Below are 15,318 nucleotides of genomic sequence, written 5' to 3'. Positions count from 1 at the left end.
ATATATTTATATAGTTTTCCCTGTGTTTCTTTTTCTCCTTTCCATATGATCATTTTCTTTCTTACTCTGAAAAGCAATAATCTGCACACATAACTGAAAGAAAATTACAATGCAAATTGCTAAAATTTCTGCCTATAAAATATATCACAACAGCTGTTAACAAAGAATATATTCCAAAATAGCAGGAACAGATAAGAGGAACAATAAAATAATAAAGTGATAAGCAATAAAATTTGATAATTTCTATTCTTTTTTATGACAAATTTATTGCATAAAATGAGGTACTGACAAGCAATTACAATTGAGTTAATTCAAACATATAAAACAATAAAAAGCAAGATGAGATTCTGCATATGATGAAACAAACCTTACTCAGAGCAGTGACTTCTGAACTTTTTAAGGACTTAACATTTTAATGTTTCTATCTTTGCTCCATGCAAACAGACATTTTTGGTTTTAAATTTTTTTTAAAGACTTCTTTTCACATTGGAAGAGTCTTTAAGGTACCTAGGTACTCAAGAGAAGTTGGCTTCTATTTCATGAGAACATGAATTTTGTTTGGATTAGGAAAAATATAAAACCGAATGAAATTGTGATCAATGGAAAGGGGAGATAAATAACTAAACAAAACAGGCAAATATCAAAAGGGGGTTGTAGAACAAGCAATGAACCTCTTGCTTAGATTCTTTGCAGTCACCTGAAGACCTTGCATTTGTAACTCAGTTTCTTTTTGAGCATTTGCTTACGGAGTGAATGGAAGTTCACAGCTTCCCTTTTCTCCCTTTTCTATGAGGAGCTTCTAGAGTGCGTTCTTTCGGAGGGCACAGCTCTGATTTCCATTTGCAAATGTTCACCCTAACTCTTAGGGGAGCGGATGGCACTAAAGGTACTTGTGTCACCTAACGGGAGTTACAGGGATTTTAAGCAGAGCAAGTGTTATGCAGCTTCAGCCTTTTTGTTCTGTGGTGCAGGATGATGATGTAATACGGCACAGACAGAATCTCCTCAGCTGTCACTGACCACCTACAAGCCTCAGTTAGCACAGCAAAGCAATAGTGTGTATTTCCAGACAGATACTGAGACTCAATTCCATCCCCAGAAGAACTGGTTGAAGGAAAATATGTGATAGATGGAGGTTTTTTTTTTTGTGTGTCAGTTTCAAATTTTTTTTTAAAATTTTTTTCCATAATTTTATTGAGAAACGAATAGCAATGAGACAGTTTCAAACCAAATTGGTAGGACAGTTTCAATAATTAACACATTGCATACATTCCTCCCAGTGGTTAATTGCTGTACAAGATGTGGACATGATATCCTACTTAAAAACACTATTAGAACAGATCCCTCTATTCATTAAGAGAATATAACTATATATCTATCCTAACCATTTTGAATACACAGATACAAAATGGACATTCATATGTATCCTCTTTTTTTGTTAAGTTCTATCATTTAAATATTATAGGTGTGTTAACTCAGCAAAATATTCTAAAAGAGTTCAGTAGCCCATAATAGTATTGGGTCTTCCGCTTCACTGGCAATGTCAGAAATTGTTGACCTGAGTCCCCCACAGCTCAACACAACAGCAGGGCTTTACTTCTTAAACTTCATTTTTATACTTTTCTGCTGGATGGTTAAGACCAAGGTAAAGCAGGACCTATGCAACAAGAGTTGTAGCTTTTGGGTCTGATAAGGTCAGTGAAATCTCCTCAGGATTTATCCTGAGATCCTGTATCTCAGATTGTAGAACCTTTGTCAGTGTCAGCCATGTGGATGAGTCACGGCCATTGCTTGGCCAATGTGCTCTCTGTGAAAGCCTGAGAGAATGGTTTTTTGCCATGTGATTCTCCTTAGGTACACTACATCATCGGTCACTTTCCTCTTTGGCCCCATAATCTCCTTGATCAGAAAATTTGGGACACTATCGCGTTGCATGACGTTACAGTACAAGTTCTCATATGTCCTGAGTCTTAATTGACCTTGGAAGGTTAGGGTCAAAGTGTTGGCTTTCCTTGCGGCCCTCCTTTTTCTCTAATTTTGGTCTGCAAACTTAGGTTGTTAACCCTCCAGAAGAGAAGTTTACTGTTATTACCATACAACCTAGGCTGTTAAACTTAAATTAACTATTTGTCTGAATATCAAACATCTTAGGCATAACATGGAACAGGTATTTTCCATAAAGTATTGATATGTTGAGCTTTAAGTCCCTACAGAATATGATGAAAAAACATTTAAAATTTAGAATATATTTTAAAAAATAAGCATAAAGAATTATATAATTCTTATGTTTATACATAAGTCCAAAAATCTAATCATATACAACCTTGAAGCAGGACAGTCCCACAACATTAGATGGAGGTTAATAAGGAAAATGTTCTTCAAAAATATTGTACTTAAAGTAGGCTGTAAAGGTAGCTCCAAACCTTCTAGGATCAATGGAAATATAATCAATGCATATCAGTGGCCATCAGATGCATGAATATCATTTTTACTTACTATAAGTATGGCTATTTGTGCTACAGAAATTAGAAAAGATATTTCCATAGTAATGACTCATAAAGAATAAGTGTCTAGCACACAGCGGACCAGATTCTTAACAACACTCAACATAGAAACAACCAACAAACATCAGTTAATAATAATGAGTTAAAAAGAAGAGACCATAATTTAAAACTCTCTTCTCATTATGCCTATAATTATATGAAATTATATATGTATATAGAGCAAATCGAAAGTGAGCAAAATAAATGAAGTTCCAATTTCTAGAGTTTGTCTTCGATGAATTTCTTATTTCTAAATTCTGCTATCTCATTATTGGAATATCTGTGAGCTACTTCTATTCAATAAAAACATATACTAAAATAAATTACAGGCCATGACATCTAATAATAAATAAGAAAATAATCTGCTTTAAAGATCCAACTGAGTTTTGCCTAAAACTCAGGACCTACAAACATAGTTAACTCCATAAAAATATCACCCAGTAATTTAAAGATGGCCATATTCATTTCTATCAAGGGTAGAAAAAAAATCTGAAGAATAAATAACTTACAAGAAGCCCCAAGAGGCTACAACACCTCACTTTGCATGTTTTATAAATTGCTTAACAATGAAAAGATTTTTATTTATATTTAAAGAATTATACCAGAAATTTTTTCATTTCTACTCTGATATTTATAAAGTTATATGAAGTCATTAGGCATAGATACTGCTTTTGTGTTCTATAAGATCCAGAGATGAGGAACCACGTAAATGTTAGATTTTCAACATTCAGAGCTCTCAATCATTGTTACACTTCTGTAAAGCTGTTTAAATAAGTACTTCCAGAATAACTGCTGTGACTCTGCATTGAATCATCACTCTGTCTCTTCCCTCAGTCTCTCTCTGCTCTCTGTTCCCCCTCCCCCTCTGCCTGCTTTACATTAGAGCAAAACCTACACATCAGCATATTCACAGGATTCCTTGCCTATGCAATTGGGCACAATACAGGGACTTCTTTCCTAAAGATTTATCATCAAAGCACACTACTGTGCCTTGTTACACTGGATTACAGATATTTTAATCTCCACTGAGGGATTATAATTTAAGGACACAGAATTCTGGGTGAAGGATGTGCCACTTCAACTCGTTGAATAAAGGATGTAAAATGAGCTAATATCTTTGTCCCTCAATGCAACTTACTTAGTTACTGTCCAGCTTAGTTGTAACCCACTCCACCAAAATGGTCTAAAAGTTCAACGTAGATCTTTTCGTTTATTCCTTTATATGCTCTGAAATGAATACTCAAGTTATTTGGTAAAAAATAAAATCAGTGAGATTGTCCCTGGTGAAAGACTTCACCACTTATGGAACAGGAGAAAATGTGGTACACGCCCTGCAGAGTACACAGTTTCATGGGAGGGATAAATATTTAAACCCATGGCCATGGCATAAAGTGGAATAAACAGAACTCTTTATGAGTGATATAAATTCCCCAGAAGAAGCACAGGTAGATTCAGAGGTAAACTTTCATTCAAAAAGGAATCAGAATAACCTAGAGGCAGCATCAACATGAACTGTTGATGTATGTGTTATGCATGAGCATCTGTAGGAAAAATGTATTTTCTGGGGCTTTTCAACCTTTCTTGCCCTGCCATACATTGTGCTAAAATGTCCTTTCAATGCATGAGAGAAACAAGGAAGTTGCACCAGCTCTGTAAACCATGTCAGGACCTCCCCAATAAGTTGTGTCTATAGATTCTTTTGTCTTTCTACATGCTACAACATGAGGTTAAAGGGAAAAAAACCAGATGAGGCCCCCAAAATGAATCCACACAAACCAATCAGTTGCCTTCAGGGAATTAATTGACTGACTCGATTTATCACAAGTTTCTGAACTGGATGATTTTTTTTGATGGCACATCTGGCAATATCATAAAAACTTCAGGTCCCGAGTGATTAGACAGGAATTACTTTTGTAAATCATTTATGACTGTTACTGATGTAAGCTCATTTTGAACAGCAAGAGACAAAAGTAGCCAAGGACAAAGAAAAAAAAAATCTGGGGGTGGGAAATCCCCTTTCTCTTCAAGATGTCTTTTAGAAGGGCTTGCCATTTATCATTTGAAACTAGAAAATTGCAGTCATTAATAGATTGGAATTAATTAAGCACAGCTCAGGGAATCACCCCACAGTCTCTTTTTCATTTGCTTGTTAAAGAAAAGCATTCTTTCCTTGAGCAGTTGAAGCTTTTTATGAAAAAATGTGGTGCACTGTGACCTCAGGCAGAACTTCCCAGTTAAACATCTCCTGCTGTGCTCTGTACTGCAAGACACATAGGAAGATTAGAAATAGTTCATATTTCTCCCCAAATTAAAATAATATATATTGTTGCACATATCAGTACCTTAATGACCACATGAAAGAAACATTATCATCTGGAAGCATGAACTATCTTTTCCCGTGAGTGTTTGTTGGATGTGCCTGTCTGGGGTGTGGGCTTGGGAGGGGAGGTAAGGGCGCACATGCATTGACTGCTCCTCCCTGTGTCCAGAGGAAATTCATCTGATTGAAGAAAATGCATTCCTGAATCTGTTTGCTTCTAACTGCTGAGACTGACTTCCTTCCAGGAGAAACCAAGGTCCTGATGCTGTCAGTTTCCATTTCTACTTTATCTCCCACTTTGTATTTCCCCAGTTCCTAGTCCCTTGCTTCTCAATCAATAAACCAATCCATGCTAAGGAATCGATTGGGCTTCCTTGAGTCTCGGAGCAGTGTGTTTCCAGAGCATTTTTTCTGTCATTCCTAACACTGGAAGGTAGTTAAAAGCAACACATGTGACACTAAGAGACAGTGGAAGGCAAAGTGTGTGTCCAGGGCTGCACAGCTGGACCACACCAGAGGCTTTTCTGACTCTAAGGTCTATTGCTTTTAAACTGGCTGCTCCACATTTGTCATGACCTGTTGGTGACTCTCAGAATCCATTCCCAATTGTTCTATGCAATTATTGTGACTGCAATCCCAGCTACTCAGAAGGCTGAGTCAGGAGGATTGTGAGTACAAGGCCAGCCTTTACAACACTGCAAGACCCCCATCTGGAAAACCGGACCAAAGAACTAACACTCACAGGGCAAATGTTTCTGTGGGGGCCACTATGGCTTTGTCCTGGGTGGCCTTGGGCCCCTATTTGCAGACACAGACTGGTCCCATGGACCACTGGGTCCTTAACAAGGGAATATAAACTCCACCCAAAGTTCCCTTATGCATTAAAAAAAAACCAAAAAACAAAAAACACCTGACTGAGGTAAATGGTTTTTATGGAGAACTGCCTAAAGGCTATGAAGCTCATTTATTTATCTTGACACTCTAATATTTATTTTGGGATTAGACTCAGGTTGTCAGAGAGTTACGTACCTGGAGACACTGTTTGGGATGCCTGCAGGGACCTTTCACTGGCTGAGATTTGGAATGATGAATTTGGCCTACGCTGAGGACTTTTATTAAAAACACTAACACATATCAAGGGCCAAACTCACAACAGAGTTGGGATGTGGTTTGCCATACAGTCATCCGTGCTTCTCGGAGTGAGTGTGTGTGTGTGTGACTTCATTCTGTGACTCTCCTAACCACGTGATCATGGCCTTTAGGTCATTTGAGCAACATTTGTCACCCACATCATTACATGCATTTTAATGTATTGACTTCAAATTTGTTTCCATCCATTTCCCCATGTATTTTTTTTCCCAAATGTACTCTTTCCATTAAAAAAGTATGTAATTTTTTTCCTTTCAAAGGAAAGTCATAATGAGTTAATTCAAGAAATATTTCATAAATCTGCTTTGAAAGAAATGAGTTAATGCATATGGTTTCTCATAGGTAATGACGATTATTAGAGTATTAGCGGCAAGACTTGTACTGTCTGGACTATAAAGCAGTGAAGGCCCAAGTCATGGATGAAGTACACAGATAGCAGCTGGTATAACTTTCAAATGTGTTGATCAAATAACTTTCCATCCCAAAACATCTGCTTGGAAATTCTACCATGGCAGAGGCAAGACCTTCACTGGAAAGTTAGTATCTCAAAGTGCAAATGCCAATCTAAAGGGATAATTCTCAGAAAGGGAGATCATGTGTGAAACACTTAGTGCTCAGAGAACAAGGATTGTGATTTAAGTAGGATTTTTGTTTCTGATGACTATAGCTGTCTTAGCTCGGTCAAAGGTCTCCACTGCTTAATTTTAATTAAGTAAGCAGTTATTACTAAATGGGATTCTTCCCTCATTCAGCAAACATTGAATGGGCAGCTACTGTGTGTCAGGCACTGAGTGCTAAGGATGTGGTGGTGAACACACTGGTCATGGTCCTGCAGTAAAGGTAAAAAACACTTCATCAATAATGCCATGACTTAGAAAGCAACTACTGATGTGAAACTCAAATTTGTCAAAAACTCACTACCACCTTAAAATATGTATATGTAATCTATACCTGTGAAAAACAGAATAGTAAGTAATCTAAAGAATTACAGTGTTAAATTCTACTAATTATGTACTTTGATTTTTCCATTGAATATTTTCATGTTGCCATGTTCCTTTCTGCAGTAACATTTTAAAGATTGCTTATTTAGTTTCTTTCTCTTAGTATTTTAATTACTTATTTTTTTCTTAGCCAGTTCTCTAGCAAAATTATAAACATGACTGTGTTAATAGCCACATTTCTCCTTTTTCTCCTGGGTCTTCATTTGCTTAAACTTCTAATGTCATATAAAATTAAATAAATTAAATACATTTGTATGCTTTCTGTTCTGTCTTTTATGATAGTTATGTCACCAAGGAATCCAGCAATTCTTCCTCAATAATTTAAGAAAATGCCAGCAACCTCTTAAAGAATTTGATTTTGATTCAGTATTACATTTATAAGGGCTGGGGAAATAGCTCGGTGGTTTAAATGACTGCCTGGCAAGTGCATGGACCTGGGTTTAATCCCCAGTACCATGTACCATGTCCCACCTGTAATCCCAGTGCTGCAGAGCCTGAGACACGAGGATTACAATGAGTCTGAGCTGCGTAGTGAGACCTTGTACCAAATAAATAAATAATAAAAGCATTGCATTTCCATGATCTATGCATGTTGTTGCCTATAATTCACTGAATATATATATATATATATATATATATATATATATTCAATATATATATTGGTTTGTTTTTTGAGGCAGGGTCTGGCTTTGTAGTGCATTCCAGCCTTCAGCTCACTTTGTAGATGAGGTTGACCTTGCACTTGCCGTGATCTTCCTGCCTCAGCCCTCTGAGTGCTAGCATTAAGGGCAGTCACCACTACTTCTGGCTGCCCATAGGTATCTATTTGGATGGTACTCAATATTTATAGTCCATGAATAGGGCTGCTACAAATATCCCAAGCATGAATTTTATGTGTTCATATTAAAGGGTTTCCTTAGGATAATACTCATAAGTTAAATTTCTTGGTTACAGGAAATGTGAGTATTCTATTCAATCTTATAAGATAAAGTTTTTAAGGTGATTGTAGATTTTGAGTTGCAGCTTATCATTGATTTATATCCTTTCCAACACTTGACTTTGTCATACTCAATTTTTATGACTTCAATGGTTATAAAATAACATGGCATTGTTGTCTTGAATTGCATCTCCTTTGATTACTAATGACTGGTTGACTTGGGACATTTAAATTCCTTTTTTAGTGGCGAAGAGTTTTTTTCTTTTTACCTTGGTTATCTTTTTCTTCTACATTAAAGAGTTATTTACATATTTTTTATATTTCCTATAGTTATGTGTTTATCAATTGCATTTTCAATAGAAATGAGCTGATTCCTTGTGTTTAATCTTGATCTTCTCCTATCATTTCTTAGCACTTTTCTACTTGCCTAGTTCCAAAGATACCCCTCTGTTTTCTATTGTCAGAGTGAAGATTTAAAAATTGTGACAATATTAAAGATTTTGGCCTTTGAAACTTGTATTTATATAGATACATATGTGATAAACATATATATATATACATATTTTAAAATGTACACAAATACAAAAATACATATATATGTACATATACTTTTGTACTTCAGCCCATTTGAGGATTTAGAATTGTGTAAAGCAGTATTATCAGTATTGGTATGTGTCTGCTTTGATTTGTCATTTGGCTTAGTTTCTGGAATAACTTTTCTTGAGAAAGAAGAAATGCCTGTAGGAGGTCAGGCACAGAGGTCAATGAGGCTGTGAAGGTCACTTCATATCTCAGAGCTTTCCATCAGGACTCACGGAAATACCCACGATGTCAAATATTCTGATAAAAGAGGTTTATTAAATATGCTTAAGAGTAGCTAGTGGTCCTTTCTACCATGTGGTTATCATTAAAGTGCTATTTACTTGTGTGAAATGTCAAGGTTAACTTTTTCCCTTAGGTATCTTTTTTTTGGATTGGTTAACTTCATAATCATTAAGCAATTAACATTAGAGTAGCCTGGTATTGACAGAAGCAGATCCATAACATCTGAGAAGTGCATGTTATTATAAACATCGCTAAAATTAAATCAAGCACTATTAAATCTTGTTTATAGAGGCAAAGGGAGTGGTAGGCTCTTCAGGTCCTCAGAGAAAAGACTTAGCACTTTGACTAAGTTCTCTGCCTTTGGAGGATATCCGTCTACTAAAGATAATCTTAAATACATGCGTATTTCTCACATGTAAACTCTGTGATCAATACAAAATTATTCATCAGACCATGCTCAATTATGAAAAAGGATCTTTTCCAGTACCCAACTTTAATCATCCTCTAGAGAATTCTGAAATTTAAAGGTAAATCTTCATAGGCCACAAAACTCTGTGAAATGATTATGCAGACTTCAGAAATATGTGGCAAAGTACACACGCATATAGAAAGAATTCTGCATTTTAGAAGCAACTGTTAGAGTGCCTGACTGGTGGAACAGCCATTCAGTGACAGAAAAGGGTTTGCATACAAGTGGATTGTTTGTGAGTGTTTAGCATGGATAAGAATGATAATTATTTCACTGACCTTCTCAGACCAAAAACTACAACTCTTGTTGCACAGGTCCTGCTTTACCTTGGTCTTAACCATCCAGTAGAAAAGTATGAAGACGAAATATAGGAAATAAAGCCATGCTGTTAAGTTGAGCTGTAGGGGACTCAGGTCAATAATTTCTGACATTGCCAGTTAAACAGAAGACCCAATGCTATTATGGGCTACTGGACTCTTTTAGAATATTTTGCTGAGTTTACACACCTATAATATTCAATAACGGAACTTAGAAAAAATGGGGTATACCGATGAATGTCCATTTTGTATCTGTGTATTCCAAGTGGTTAGGATAGATATATAGTTGCATTCTCTTAATGAATAGAATGATTTGTTCTAATGGTGTTTGTAAATAGGATCACAAGTCCGCATCTTGTACAGCAATTAACCACTAAGAAGAATATATGCAGTGTATTATTTGTTGAAACTGTACTTTCGATTTGATTTGAAACTGTCTCATTGCTATCTGTTTATCAATAAAATTTTGAAAAAAGAAAGAAATGCTTACTAGATCCTATGTCTCCTTTTACTTTCTTTATAAAATAAAATAAACTATAACTATAGTAAAAAAAAAGAATGATAATTATTAAGATTTTTCTCTGCTAACATTGCCATTAGTGGTTTCCATATATGAGTCAGTGAAAACATTCTCATCTTTTGAGGATGTTATTGTTATCCTTAGTTTGCAGGAGAGCTAAAGCACAGAACTTGAAAATCTTGTTTAGGGACACAGACTGTTGAGAATTAGTCACCTCCTCTTGTTCTATCTTCAAACTTCTGGCTCTTCCGAGCACCCAGGTTATCTTCATTAATGCTCTTTTTGGTTTAACAAGGTGAACCAGGCATACGTGGTGACACACAAGCGTACTCTCAGCATTCAAGAGACTGAGGCAGAAGGATCAGCTGAGTGTGGGGCCAGCTTGGACTGCACAGTAAGAACTTGCTTCAAGAAAACAAGAACAACAACAAAAACTAAACTAAACCAAAACCAAAAAAGAAAAAAAAGAAACTTTCCTAATTTGTACATCTGTGTTAAAACGTAAGTTATTAGAGGCTGGGCAATTTCTGAAGTACCTCTCACAGGGCCCCAGGAAACTCACTAAGAAACAATGGCTGGATAAATTGATGCTATCAACAGTGACCACATGGTGCTAATAGTCACTGTTGTTCTCAAAATGGGGCTGTATTTGTTTATTTTGTTCTAATATTTGTAAATATCAAGGGAATTTGGCAAAACACCTTACTATTAAATTAATTATATACATTCTCAGCGGAAAGTGGTTATTGGCAATGAATAGTACAACAGCGTCTTGAAGATTTGGTGACTATATTGAAGAAATATACATATAGATTTTAATCATACTAAATTTAGTTCACTCTCCTACATAAAGATACTAAGTGGTGAGGGGAAAGTTAACCAGAAAAGGGTTTAGTTAGGCTCAAACTTGAACTAAGTTTACATGTACTAAAATCCTTTAGTTATTGTGGTGGTTGACATTGTGTCAACTTGAGATGTGGGAAACTTGGCTAGACTAGAGTGACTCAGCACAAAGAGAGTATATAAAAGGGCTGAGGAAGGCTTCTGCACACCCCACTTCCTTGTAGGAGTTCTGAACTTCACAGTGCTACTTCCTTGGAGGAGCTTGATTAATGGAGTTGTGCCACTTCAGAGAAGCTTGGGTCTTTGCAGCAGTGACCCCACTTTCTTGGAGGACCTCTGGTCTTCACAGTGCATGCAGAAGGAAGAGAGAGGCTTGATAGATGCTGCAGCTGCTGCTCCTCCTCTGCTCTTCATTGTTTTCTGCCACCACGGACTGCTGCCATCTGTCTTGGAGCCAGCAGAGTATGGACTGAAACCTCCACCAACTGTAAGCTAAATAAACCTTTCCTTTCTTAAGTTTAGTTGTTGGTATTTTGTCCCAGAAACGAGTAAAAAGTAACTGAGACAGTCATCTTAGAAAAAATTAACCAGGTTTTTGGCCAAAAAGAGCTAAAAAAAATCCAAGATGTGGAGAACCAATGAAGATATAAAGATCACAACAGAGATTGAACAGGAGTAATTATATAATAAAGTCGTATCTATAGACAAAGCAGAAAAACATTTAATTGAAAGGGAAATGGTAGTGGTTGAATTAAAATTTGTAATATAAGGATGGAGAGGCCACCAAAAATTTGGGGCACTACAAAGTTTGATTAAGTCAACTAAATTTATAGCTCATCAATGCTTCTTGATAAGTTAAAGTAACATTCAAGATAATAAAGAACTGATAATATAATGATATCATCACTGTTGATAATATGTTCTCAGTTACTGAAACTTGAATATTAGCTTTTAAATAATTTTTCTGCATAGCTGTGAATTCCAATAGGACAATAATGAGAAACCTTGCAGTTCTGAAGCAAAGGGCTTAAAATTAAGAATAAAATCAATATTAAAGAGGCCCTCTTGGAGTAAAAGATGGGAGTTTGCTATCCAGTGGTAGGACAGAAAGAAAGCTAAAGGAAAAAGAGAGAAATACAGTTTATTAAAAAATGTGAACTTTGTGTCTTGATCATGACCCTGTGGCTCCCCAAATCAATTGGGGATCAAGCATATTGGCTATGTAGAAAACATACTTTCCTCAAATATTATGCATGAGATTGAGGCGAAGGAGTCACAACAAAATAAGAAAAGAAGGTCACCGTGAGGACAAAATTACAAGAAAATAAAAGAATAGGTTTTTTAGTGGTAGAAGAAGTCAAAGTCTAGCTTTTCTTGCTCAGTGGTAAAAAGTCATGATTTCTAGTTTAGTTTCCTGGTGTGGCTGCCACAAAACACTACACACAGTATTTGTAGCTGAAGTCCAAAACCAAGGTGTTGGCAAGGTTGGTAGAAGCCACATCATGATCTCACCTGGTCATCTGCTAAGATCCTGTTTCCCAATAAGGCTACCCTCACAGGTACGAGGATGAAGACTTCAACACCTTTATGGGAGGCACAATTAAACCCATCAGAGTGATTGCTTCTTACTCTACCATTCACAACTCATTGTCTTAGGACTTACTGGGAAAAGTTATGGGACTAATGTGGGCTGCAGAATATGTGGCCTCCAGGCCCAGGCTAACAGGTGAGCAGAGGAAGAATCGCCACAGCAACCAAAGACATCAGCCTAAAATACCATCAAAGTGTGTACAAGGCACAAGAATGTCAGAGTGGGATGGGGTGGTACAAGTTTTATAAACTCTAGGCCTTGTAGAGTGAACAGCAGTCAGAGTTTTCTATCTAAATGATTTTAGGTGACTTCAACCTCTCAGAGCAAGGACTTTGAAGACACAGTGCTTACAAAATCTTTGCATATCCCCTATATCCAAGCAACTATATCCTTGTGGAAAGAAGACTGGCTTTGATGAGTGCAGGAAGAGTTCAAACCCATTTCTACCATTTTCGTTTGAACAACCATAGGAAGCTTGGTACCGTGGCACTTTCTTTCTCTTTTTTCCTTTTCTAGTAGGCAGATAAAGGTACTCTGTATAGCACACTGAATGGTTATTACTTTTTATACTTATTACAATATCAAAGTAAAAATAAAGACAGCTGATGGTACCATCCTCACCTAGGTTGGTCTGGTGGAATTCAAGTCCTTGGAGGTGGCTTGCAGCTTGAATAATAGAACTAAGTAAATTCACTTTATCTCCTCCTTTTCTCTCCTCTCCCATGCTCTGTCTCCATTTTTTAATTTATTTTTTGATAGTAGCATGATATTTGCATGCACTTATGATGTTTAACCTGATGTTTTGATTCATATATGTACTGGACAGTGGTCAGCTCATGGTAATTAGCATATTATTACCTTAAACTTTTATCATTTGTTTATGGTGAGCATGTTCAAAATTTTTTCTGTAAATACCTTGAGATACAGAACACAAAATATTGTTAATCATACTAACCTTGTCATGCCACAAATCCCCTTTATTATTTTTACACTTGATTTTAAAATTTTTTATTAGTACACATTTGCAGCACATGAAGTTTTCTTTCATCTTAAAGAATAGAATCACCTTGAGTTTTTTTTATTTCTCTTCTTCCTACTCACCTCTCTATGTCTCTAGATCCTCTTTTCCCATTTTCATTATTATTATTATTTAAATTCATATTTATGACAAAATATTCTTTCAGTTAGAGAGTCATTCAAATGTCAGAGAGAGCCAAAGCAGAGAAAAAGTAAAGACAAAAGGAGGAGCTGTAACACCTTATTATCCAAGCATAAAAGACAGCTTTCATGGCACTGCCTGAGATGCATCCTAGAGAGAACTCTCACATCCTCATGCGTGTATTGAGCTCAACCTCCCATCACTCAATGCCATCTGGACATAACCCATCTGTAATCTGTAGGACCTGTATGCTAATCAATTAATTGAGGCAAAATTTCAGGGCATATGGGAAGTCTTATTTGTGTCTGGCTGTCTCTCCAAAGCCTTATGGAGTCATGGAGGAATCTAGAATGTGTAATTGAGTCATGGTTCAATACTGGGAATAAGGGTGTGAGTGCTACACCCATATTAGGGTGGGTAGGTTGCAAGCACTATAGGGGACAGAAAGAAGCTAGTCCCTCTGCCGCCATGTACTGTTGCCCCTCTGCTATATGCCACCCTGACTTGGAGCCAGACAATTATGGGCTGATACCTCTACAACCTGTGAACTAAATCAACCTTTCCTTTTTTAATTTTGGCTGTTGGGTATTTTGTCTCAGCAATGAGTAAAGTAACTAAGATACTTATCTGGAGGAATTTTAACATGAAGTCTAACCTAACACTATCTCTCTGATTTCACCCTTCTTGCTCTTTGTGCATATGCTCCAAATATAATCTCCCCAGGAAGAATTACTGGCAGGAGAAATGTGAAGGAAAACCCACTCCTGTTTTATGATTGCCTCCACTTACTGAATGCCTACTTATATTCAAGAACACATGTCCATCGTTGGGATTCTCCTTTGGGCACTGCAGTTAATTTGATGAAAGGGAACAATAATCTTTTGGTTTCTAATTCATGTTCAGAAATTCTTATTACAGCAGAAGGCCAGCTTTTCAACACAACTACTCTAAGGACCACATGTCCTACTTGTGCATGTGGGGAGAGAATAGTAATGTTGAGAGACACGAAGTTTCCACTGTTATGGGGGAGCAGAGCCATTGAGGTAGCCATTACCTGTTCACCTGTACAGAATAGCCTCCCGCATGATCCACACGTGGCTCCAGGTCTATGTAAGCCCGCTCAACTAGTTCCATTACGCTAAAAGTTAAATACTCAGATAAAGACTTTGACCTCTGCAAGTCAGTAATCAAAGGCCATTTCATTTTCAGTAATGCAATGGGCAAAAAAAAAAAAAATCTTCTATAACTCAGCTTTGAAATTTCTAAGCAAGTTCTCATGATTTGATTTCATATACGGATACAGGCCATACCGTCATATTCGCCATTTGTGCAATAACAACAATATGCTAATCTTGATAAACCCTAAACTCCAGCAAGACTCCTGTTCAGTGTCGTCACCATGTAAGTTTGAGGGCAAATGGGAATCATCAGAAAGACGAGACTAAAGGATAAAGGTGTGATGGATCATAGAAATTAATTACTTAGTTTTAGTTGCCACCAGTCTGCATATACTTTTTAAAAACATGAGCCACACTTGTGGGCGTATGATCCCTAGCACTCTGGATTAGGAATTCCAGTCTAAAGCCTACTCTATACTTTGCTTCAGATGATATAAGACGGCTTCTCTTAGTAAAAGAACAATAA

Source organism: Octodon degus, unplaced genomic scaffold (assembly GCF_000260255.1).
Source record: "Octodon degus isolate 3935 unplaced genomic scaffold, OctDeg1.0 scaffold00059, whole genome shotgun sequence".
In the NCBI taxonomy this organism is placed as follows: Eukaryota; Metazoa; Chordata; class Mammalia; order Rodentia; family Octodontidae; genus Octodon; species Octodon degus.
This window is presented reverse-complemented; position numbering follows the sequence as displayed.